We start from the raw sequence: 9,855 nt of genomic DNA on the forward strand, positions 1-9,855 counted from the left end.
CCGGGAACGGGGGGCGGGGGGTCCCAGAACACGGGAAGGGGGTCCAGGAGGGGGTTCCAGTCCCGGAGAAGGGGGTGCAGGGGGTCCCCATGCCCAGGAACGGAGGTTCAGGGGGTCCCGGGGTGAAGGAAAAGTGGGGGCTGGGGTCTCCGAGACGGGGAGGGGCGGGAAATGGGTGGGGGGTGCTGGATATGGGGCTGCAGGGGGATCCCCGTGCTGGATATGGGGGTACAGGGGGGTCCCGGTGTGCGAGGATGGAGGGCTTGGGAGGGTTCCAGTCCCGGGTACGGGGGTGCACGGGGGTCCTGGTGCAGCGGAATGGGGGTTCAGGGGATCCCGGTGCTGCATAAGGGGATGCAGAGGGGTCCCGGTGCCCAGGAAATGGGGTTCAGGGGGGGTCCCTTCCTGGTCATCGGGGTTCAGGGGGGTGCCGGTGCCAGATACTGGCGTGGTGGGGATCCGGTGCTGGGAAAGGGGGTGCAGGGGGGGTTCCTGTTCCCAGGAATGGGGACCTTAGGGGGTCCTGGTGCAGCGGAATGGGGGTTCAGGGGGTCCCGGTGCCAAGGAAATGGGGTTCAGGGGGTCCCTTCCTATGTTCCGACGTTCAAGGGGTCCTGGTGCCTGAAATTGGTGGTTCAGGGGTGTCCCGGTGCCGAGAAATGGGGGTTCCTGGAGGTTTCCGTGCCCGAGAATGGGGGTTCAGGGGGTTCCAAGTTCCAGATAAGGGGGTGCAGGGGTTTTTGGGGCTGGGGAAGGGGGTACAGAGGGGTCCCGGTGCCCCGAAATGAACGTTCAAGGGGGTCTCTGTGCCCAGGAAAGGGGGATTCGCTCGGAAATGGAAGCGCAGGGGTTCCCGGTGCCCAGGAATTGCGGCTCAGGGGGGTCCCGGTGCCGGGGACAGTCCCCGGTCCCCGGGCAGATCCCGGTGCCGCAGCTTGGGAGACGCGAAAGTGACCGGGAGAGCGCGGGGAGGGGACAGAGGAAACCCTGGGAATTCCCCTGAATCCCCCCTGGGACCACCCAGGACCCCCCCACAGGACGCACAGGGGGTGGAGAACTGGGGGGACGCAGAGATTTGGGGTTCTGGCGGCGTCCAAAGGCCGGGAAGCGGAACCGGGAGAGCCGGGAATGGTCCAAGGTTCAAGGACGGGGCTGGGAGAGGCGCGATGGGGGATCCAGGGGGTCCCTGTGCCCACGAAAGGGGGTCCAGGGGTCCCTGGGGTTGAGGAGAGCGGGGTGTGGGAGCTGGGAAAGGCAGGAATGGGGGTCCAGGGGGTCCCTGGGTGACGGGAAAGGGGGGCTGGGGCGGGGAGAGGCGGGCGGATCCCGGGGACGCAGTTTGGGAGAATGGAAAGACGGGAGGAAAAGGGGAATTCCCTGGAATTCGTCTTATAATAAATGGAATTGATTCGTGCTGACTAAACTGTTACTATTATTAAAGTTATTATTAGAAGCATTCAAAAGAATTACTGTTACGAGGCAGATGCACCCCTTTACAGATGTTACATGTTAAAATTCAGGTACAGGATGTAGTTTGGCAAGTAAGTGATGTCTCAAGGCTAAAACGGCCTTGAGATGGACAAAATTAGAACGACTTTAGGCATTGAGGCTAAAAATCAGTAAATATCAGACTAATTAGTAGAGTAACATAACACAACGCTTAGTACGCACACACAAACCTGTAAGGTTATCCAAAGGACAATGAGGAAGAGGAGAAGCCTTTGCCAAGACCACCAAAAGAAGACTGAAGACCCCCTAACAACAAGTGAAGCATGTGCCGTGAAGGAAAATGACATAAAGACAGAAAAATAGGAAATAAACGGAAACATATGGGAAACACTAATGAATATGTATAAGCATACAGTATATAAGTTTAGCTTGAAGTGATTTGTTTTGTATGTGAGGTAGGGTGAGACGCCCTCCCCATACCCGGTAGGTTTTGTTTACGCTTTAATCGTACTTAATTACTGGCAAATTATATATATATATATAAATTCTTATTTTTTGTAAAATTGTATTATTTTATTTAAATATATTTTTTATACCAAATTCCTATTCCATTTACTAAATTCTATTCATTTTTAATTAAACTGCCATTAACCCAAGGGCCCTAGCTGTCAAAATTGTAATTTCATTGATAACAACCGGTGAGGCGGCGGCGGAGCTCGGAGGCGGCCCCGGCCATCGCAGGTGGGAGCCGCGCTCGGTTCTGCGGGGGCTCGGGGCTCGCTGCGGGCCCGGGAGGGGGCGGCAGGGGGCTGTGGCGGGTGGCTTGTGCCGTGGCCGGCCCGTGTTGGCCCTGGGCTGAGGGCGCTGCGGGAGCGGCTGCCCGCGGTCTCCTTGCCGCTGGGGCCTCGGCAGGAGGCGGTGGCGGAGCAGCGCTGGCTCGTCCCGCTTCGTGTCGGGAGGCCGGAGGTGGCTGCGCTGTGCCCGGGACGCTGCGCTGGGGCCGCCTCCGAGCTCCGCCGCCGCCTCACCGGGCTCCGGCCGCTGCTGCCGCCGCTGCCGGGCCCGCACAGACGCTCCGGCAATGGCGGCTCTCCTGCCCCACGGCCGCCCTGGGGGCGCCAGCGGGGCCGGGCTTGTCCCCGCTCTGCCCAATCAGCGCGCGTCAGAACCACGAGTGACGGCAGAAGCAGCCAATGGCAGCCAGCGGCGGGCTCTGCACACGGCACGGCCTCGCGTGCCTTGGCTGAGCTCCGCCATTTCTCGGACCCCTCGGCTGAGGAGCGGCCCCGGCGCTGGGCCCGGCCCGGGCAGGAGGCCAAGGAAGCGCCGCTGCGCTGAAGCGCCGGGAGCTCGGGGTGCCCGGGAGCTGAGGGCGCTGCGAGCTGGGGGTGAGTCCGGGATGGAGCAGGGGATGCCGGAGCGAGGCCAAAACTTTGTGACTCTCCTTCCTGTCCCAGGCGGGGAGCGGAACACACAAGGAAAGGCTCGGGGGTCGGGATGGGGGTAGGGACAGTTCAATCCTTGGTCACGGGCACAGCACCCCTGACTTGGGGAAAGTAATTGAATTTATTCTCAAACGTGTCAGAGCAAGCAAATGAGAAGTAAAGTAATTCCTACGGAAATCCATCTTCCCCCCAGCTGTCCCTCCTTGCCGGGCTTAACTTTGTGCCCCTCTCCGTCCCCCTCCCCGCCCAGAGGCACAGGGATGGGGGTCACAGTCAGGTCATGTCACTGCCTCCCCCTGAGGGCCAGGAATCCTTGTCCTGCTGCAGCCTGGGGTCCCTCGCAGGGGCCAGAGTCCCTCAGGACCAGGCTGCTCCAGCGGGGATGGCCAGGGGGATCCCCGAGTCCGGCCAGGAGCCACTTGCATGGCTGTGCAGGGGCTTCTGCCGGGCTTGGGGCCTCTCTCAGGCACCCCCTGCTCCGGCCCGGCCTCATTGCCCCCCTCACCCCCAAGGAAGCGAGTGCCCGGGCAGGGAGATGCACGATTTTCCCGGGGCTGAATCTTGGTGTTTTCTGAGCTTTATTGGGCTGAATGTTGGTGTTTTGCTTTTTTGTGGGGGCTGAATCTTTCTATTTTGAGGGAATATCAGATTTTTTGTGTTTTGGAAGTTTTTGATCTGTCTTTGTTAGCGTTCAGGAACACACATAATCACAGACTGATTATATGCAGGTGCTTTATTGAAGTGTGCAGGAACTGGGGGTATCAGCAACCCAAATCTACCTCCATCGTCTTTGTCCAAAGTGCACATATTTCTACAATTTCAGCTGTAGCAGTAATCACTGTAACAACCTTATAGAATTTGCTTCATTAATATTGCTTCATTAACTTTATCTATATTGCTTCATGAGAGTTAGCTCATCCTTGTATGAACATGTCCAAATCTTATCTCTGGGTGGGTATCTTGGAGACCCCAAGTACCAGTTCCCGTTACTGTAAACATTTCAGCTTGCTAGATCATCCCTAATACCCAGCATTCATGTGGCCTACCTCTACATGATTTTAAGAAACATTTTCAGAAACATTTAACGCCATAGTAACATATTTCCCCTCTTTGAAAATATTTCACTTTACTATAATAAGTGTAATGCTTTCACTATATACAGTCCTTTTTCTGAGTTTATACTTGATGTTCGTCTTTGAATCCACAGTTGTCGTAAGCGTTGCTGCACTCTGGAGGACTTGGAGATGACAAATGTGGATGTGGATCTCTGTCCCGTGTCAGTGCCTTTATTATCTTCTGGTTCCAGGATCCTCTTTTCTTTATCTCTCCTTTCAGAACTGCATAGATTAATCAGATTGCTAAGAACACAATCAGTAGGATTATCAGTCTCTCAAGAATAGATTTGATCCAGGAGCTCACATTCCATCCTAACCCTTCAAAACTTGTATCTACCCAACTTGTGGTCAGATCTTCCCTCTCTTTCTGTGCTTCCTGTTCTATTTGTTTTAGTGGATTAATGTTGTGTTCTACATCTGCAGTTCCATTTGGGATGTGGATGCAGCAGTGATTAATTTGTCCTTTTAGGTACCCGCACACTCCGTGTTCTTTCAACAATAACAGATCTAAAGCCAATCTGTTTTGCTGGGTCATTTTAGTTGTGGCTTGTAATTGTACATTTAGCTCTCTAAATCCCTCTTTGGTAACTCTTGCCAATCTTTCTACCTGGCCTGTAAGTTTGTACAACATCTTTCTATTGTTATAATTTGCTATTGGACCAAACAAGGATTCCAGAGCCCACTTAAATTTTACACTACTGGAGGGTTCCTGCCATCTTTCTTCATCTTCAATTTTGTTTTCCTGAACTTTTTGTCTCATGCTTATTTGCAGAAGTTCATGTTCTCCCTTGAATGGGGACCTTTTCCAAACTGGGCATAAGGTGGGGAGGCCTAAAGTAATCTCTTTTACTTTTTCACCTACCGGCAGATGTGTTGTCCAGGTGCCATCGCTTGCTGCCCACCAAATTGGCCTGGACTCTGAACTGTACTTGTGCTACATATTACCTTTTGGATCACTTGTCCTATCTTGTCATTTGTTTCACCTTGTTTATGTTTGATTCCTCTGCAGGCACATCCAATTTGCAGAGCTACCACAAGTGGTGGCATTTGTTTTATTTCTTCATCATCAGAAGTACAGTCCTAAGTTTTGTTCCATTCCCACCAATTCACTTTGTCTGCCTCCATTCTACTACTGGTTGCAGTGTTCCATACCCCTGGATCTGTTTCACTTTCAGAGCCTTCCCACTTAATGCACCAAGGGGTGTCTGCCATAGATTGGAATTTCTGAAGCCCACTCATTGACCATGCACTGTCCCAAGCTTCAGCCCGATCTTTCCTTCCTGTCCTTCACACTTCCACTTCAATACTGGAATCTTTTCTTTAATGACCTTTGCTATCTTTTCAGAACACCATCCATAATTCTCTAATCCCCCATACTAGCCTAGTTTTGGTTCATACTTTCCTCCATTTTCATGACAATCCCATATAGATGAATACTTTGGCTTCACAGCATTTTCAAACACTGTCTTATTTGGGTACTCGTAATCTATTTGCAATACACAGCTCACATTTTCATTTTTATTCTTTTGTATTTCAGGAAATTTTGATGTTATCATTCCCCAATTTATTTGGTCTCCTGTTGCCTTTGGTATTGGCAGACAGGCAGTTATTTTGCTGGTGATTTGCATGTTGGCCAAATCTTGAATTAATCCAATCATCCCATTTTCTGCCTGAATAGTATTAGAGACTTGTCTCACTTGTGTTTCTGGCTGCACCCCCACATCCCTCTTCATTCTAAAATGAAGAGTTGTCAGCTGATCCTTTTGCATTTCACATCCCAAGGTAACATTGATTCCAACTGATGGCACTAAAGGCCATGAAATAATCACCAATACAGTCACTAGCAACCTAGACATTTGAAACAATCAAACCCGCTTTATCTGCAGCTTTGTTGGCCCTACAGTTTGTGCAGTCCACAGTGCAGGGGAAACCTTCTTCACTCTGGTGTAATGTATGCAGGGATCCAGTCCAGCTCCTTTGACTGCTGTCAAGGTAGTTAACAGTACCTGATAGGGTCCATTCCACCTTTCTTTTAATGGTTCTTCCTTCCAGCTTTTACCGTACACTTCATCTCCTGGGGGGATGTCATGAACTGGATTCTCAAGAGTCAGCGGCCTGTTCCACACAAGGGTGCTCCGAAGTCGAGCTCGAGCTTTTCCAAGAGACAGAACATAATTCTACACCTCTTGCTTCCCTGTAACATGTACATTTGGATTAGGTTCAGGGCATTCATATGGTTTCCCATCCAATATCTCATAAGGACTGACTGACATCCCGCTTCTAGGCTTTATCCGAATCCTCAGCAGTGCTATTGGTAAAGGTTGTGGCTACTGCAATTTAGCCTCTTGGCATCTTTTGCTGATTTGCCTCTTCAATGTCTGATTCATCCTCTCTACCTGTCCACTGGATTGGGGTCTCCATGGTGTATGGAGATGCCAAGCTATTCCCAGTAACCTACTCACCTCCCTCACTACTGTGGCTGTGAAATGTGGGCCCCTATCTGATGATATTCCTAGAGGCACCCCAAATCTTGGAATGATTTCTTGCAGTAACCACTTGACTGTCTCCTTTGCTTGATTTGTGTGACAGGGAAGAGCTTCTGGCCATCCTGAAAATGTGTCAAGCCCTACCAATAGATATTTGTATCCTCAAGTTCTTGCTAATTCTACAAAATCTACTTGCCAATAATCTCCTGGTTCTACTCCTACCCAAATTTTCCCTAATTGTGCCTGTCATCTAGCCACTGGATTGTTCTTTAAGCAAATTTCACATTTTGACATTACTGATTTTGCCATTGTTAACATCCATACTGAAATTAAATTTTGTTTTAACAATTTCACCAATGCCTCTGCACCCCAATGACATTTGTTATGTTTAATTTGTAGAAGTTCTCTCATTCTCAAGGGGGGTACCACTACTTGTCCCTGTGTACTCACATACCACCCTTCTGAATTCTGTGCATTCAGTGAGCGTCCCAATTTCTCATCCTCTATTGAATATTTTGGTTCTGGGGGTAAATTGAATTGAGATACATTAGTTTTTAAAGGTATCAATGCCATTGCAGTTTGCACTTCTCGAGCAGCTTGTCGGGCTGTCCAGTCTGCTTTCCGATTTCCCTCATGAATTTTGGAGCTTCCTGATTGGTGAGCTTTACAGTGCATGATTGCTACTTGGTCAGGCTTTTGTACTGCTTTTATTAATTGCAGGACTGCATCTTGATGTGTGTGCCTTGAGGAGACAGCAGTCCTCTTTCTTTCCCCAGTGCCCCGTGTACATGCACCACTCCAAAAGCATGTTTTGAATCAGTCCAGATATTTACTTTGTTCCCTTCACTCATCTCTAATGCCCTGGTTAAACCAACCAATTCTGCTCGTTGGGCAGATGTGTTTGCTGGTAAGGAACAAAGCTGGATTCAAAAGGTTTAGCTGTCTTTAATGTGAAATCATCGTGCTCGGTTAGGATTGCCTGGAATTTCATCATCCTGCTTGGAGATAGCCAATGGCTCCCCTTTTGTTCTAAAACAGTGGTCACCATGTGTGGCACATAGACATCTATGTGTCTGCCCATCGTGAGTTTCCTGGCTTCTTGGATCAGCATCACAGTGACTGCAACTGCCGCAGGCATGAAGGCCATCCAGCACTCACGTTGTCAAGTTGTTTGGAAAAGCAGCCTACCAGCCTTTTCCAGCTTCCCAAATGTTGGGTCAGCACTCCCAGTGCTGGGTGTGATCTTTCATGCACAAACAGCTGAAAATCTTTGGACAAATCAGGCAATCCTAACACTGGAGCTGTTGTCAATGCCTCCTTCAGTTTGAGGAAGGCCTCCTTCTGTGGTCTGCCCCAGGTAAGCGGTTGTGTCTTCTGGGCTTCATACAGGGGTTTTGCAATTAGTCCATAGTCCATGATCCATAGGCTGCACCACTCTGTTGTCCCAAGGAAAACTCACAGCTCATGTAGGTTCTGGGGTTCTGAAATAGCACGAATAGCTTGAATACGATTAGTACCCAATTTACATTGCCCTTGTGAGATTTCATATTCCAGGTAAATCACAGTCTGCTGGGCAATTTGTGCCTTTTCTTTAGACACCTTATATCCTCCCATTCCTAGTTGATTTAAAATTTCAATTGTTACCTTTATGCAGGTTGTTTTCTCTTCTGTAGCTGTCAGTATATCACCAACATACTGTAACAGCAGGTATTGTTCTCTTGGTACTTGCCCATTCTCGTTCCAAATCTCCAGCTCCTTCGCCAGCTGGCTTCCAAATAGGGTTGGACTGTTCTTGTATCCTTGTGGGAGTCGTGTTCAGGTGAGCTGAGTTTTCCTTCCATTGTCTGGATTTTCCCATTCAAAGGCAGACAGTTTCCTACTTTCTTTGTCAAGTGGTATGCAGAAAAAGTCATCTTTTGAATCAATTACAGTAAAGCATTTCTATTTCTCTTTCACAAATGTCAACAATGTGTAGGGATTAGCTACCACTGGGTAAATATCTTTAGATATTCCATTTATTGCTCTCAAATCCTGTACTAGTCTGTACTCACCATTTGGTTTCTTCACTGGAAGTATTGGTGTATTCAATTCTGATTCACATTCTTCTAAAATTTGGTACTTCAAAAATTTATCAATAATCTTTACTATTCCTTGCAGTGCTTCTGGCTTTATGGGATACTGTTTAACCTGGACAGCTTTTGCTCCTTCTTTTCATTCTACATGTCCTGGTTGTGCCAACTTAGATTTTCCTGGTATGTCTGTTTCCCATAGAGAGGGAATTACTGCATCCTCTACTTCCCGAGGGATAGCAGGGTCTGGTTTTTCTTTTATCATTAAGATTTGTCCTGTCTTTGATTCAGGTATTTTCATTGAAAGCTCCCCGTTTTCAAAAGTTATCACTGCATCAAGTTTTGCTAATAAATCTCATCCTCAAAGTGGAATTGGACACTGAGGCATATCTAAAAATTCATGTGTTAACACTTTGTTTCCAAAACACAAATCCAGGGGTTGCAGGAATGGTCGATTCTTCTCCTTCCCTGTGGCTCCAACTATTGTTGCTGTTTTGTCTCCAGCTTGCCCTTTTAGATCATTTAGCACAGACTATGTAGCCCCTGTATCCACCAGAAATTTTACTTCTTTATCTCCCAATTGTATAGTTACTAAAGGTTCTTGTATTGGTTTTTGTTCTGATTCTAGTCAGCTGTTGTACTCCCCCAGCACCATTAATTTGGAAGCATCTTGATTCTGCTTGAACTGCTTGCCCTGGTTAAACCGATTTGGGCATTCATTTTTCCAGTGCCCCTCTTGTCTACAAGAAGCACATTGATTTAACCACAATCTTGGCAAAACCCATCCCCCTCGTCCTCTGCCAAGTCCGCCCCTCCCCAGTCCACGACCACCTCTGCCGCATCCTCTGAAACCTGGATTCTCTCTTCCTTGGATCACTGCCAAAAGATTTTGCTGCTGCTTTTTACTAGCTTCCTTTTCCCTGTTACTGTATACTTTCCAAGCCACTTCAAGTAATTGATTCAAATTCCTTGTATCTTCTCCTTCTGACTTCTGCAGTTTTCTCCTAATATCATCCTGCGACTGCCCAAGAAAAATGAATGCCAGCTGAACATTCGCTTGTTCTGTTTCTAGTTGAAGATCTGTATACTTTCTTGCTGCTTCCTTAAGCCTTTCCAAAAATGCAGCAGGGGATTCTTTCTTTTCCTGTCTTATCTCATACAATTTAGACCAATTCATAGCCTTAGGTACAGCATTCCCAACCCCTGTCTGGAGCCACTCTTGATATCTCTTCAGCCTCCGCATGTCCCCAAAGGCATTGGGATCCCACCCTGGATCCTCGGTTGGAAAGTT

The sequence above is a fragment of the Cyanistes caeruleus genome, unplaced genomic scaffold, assembly GCF_971803275.1.
Source record: "Cyanistes caeruleus unplaced genomic scaffold, bCyaCae1.hap1.1 HAP1_SCAFFOLD_103, whole genome shotgun sequence".
Classification (NCBI taxonomy): Eukaryota; Metazoa; Chordata; class Aves; order Passeriformes; family Paridae; genus Cyanistes; species Cyanistes caeruleus.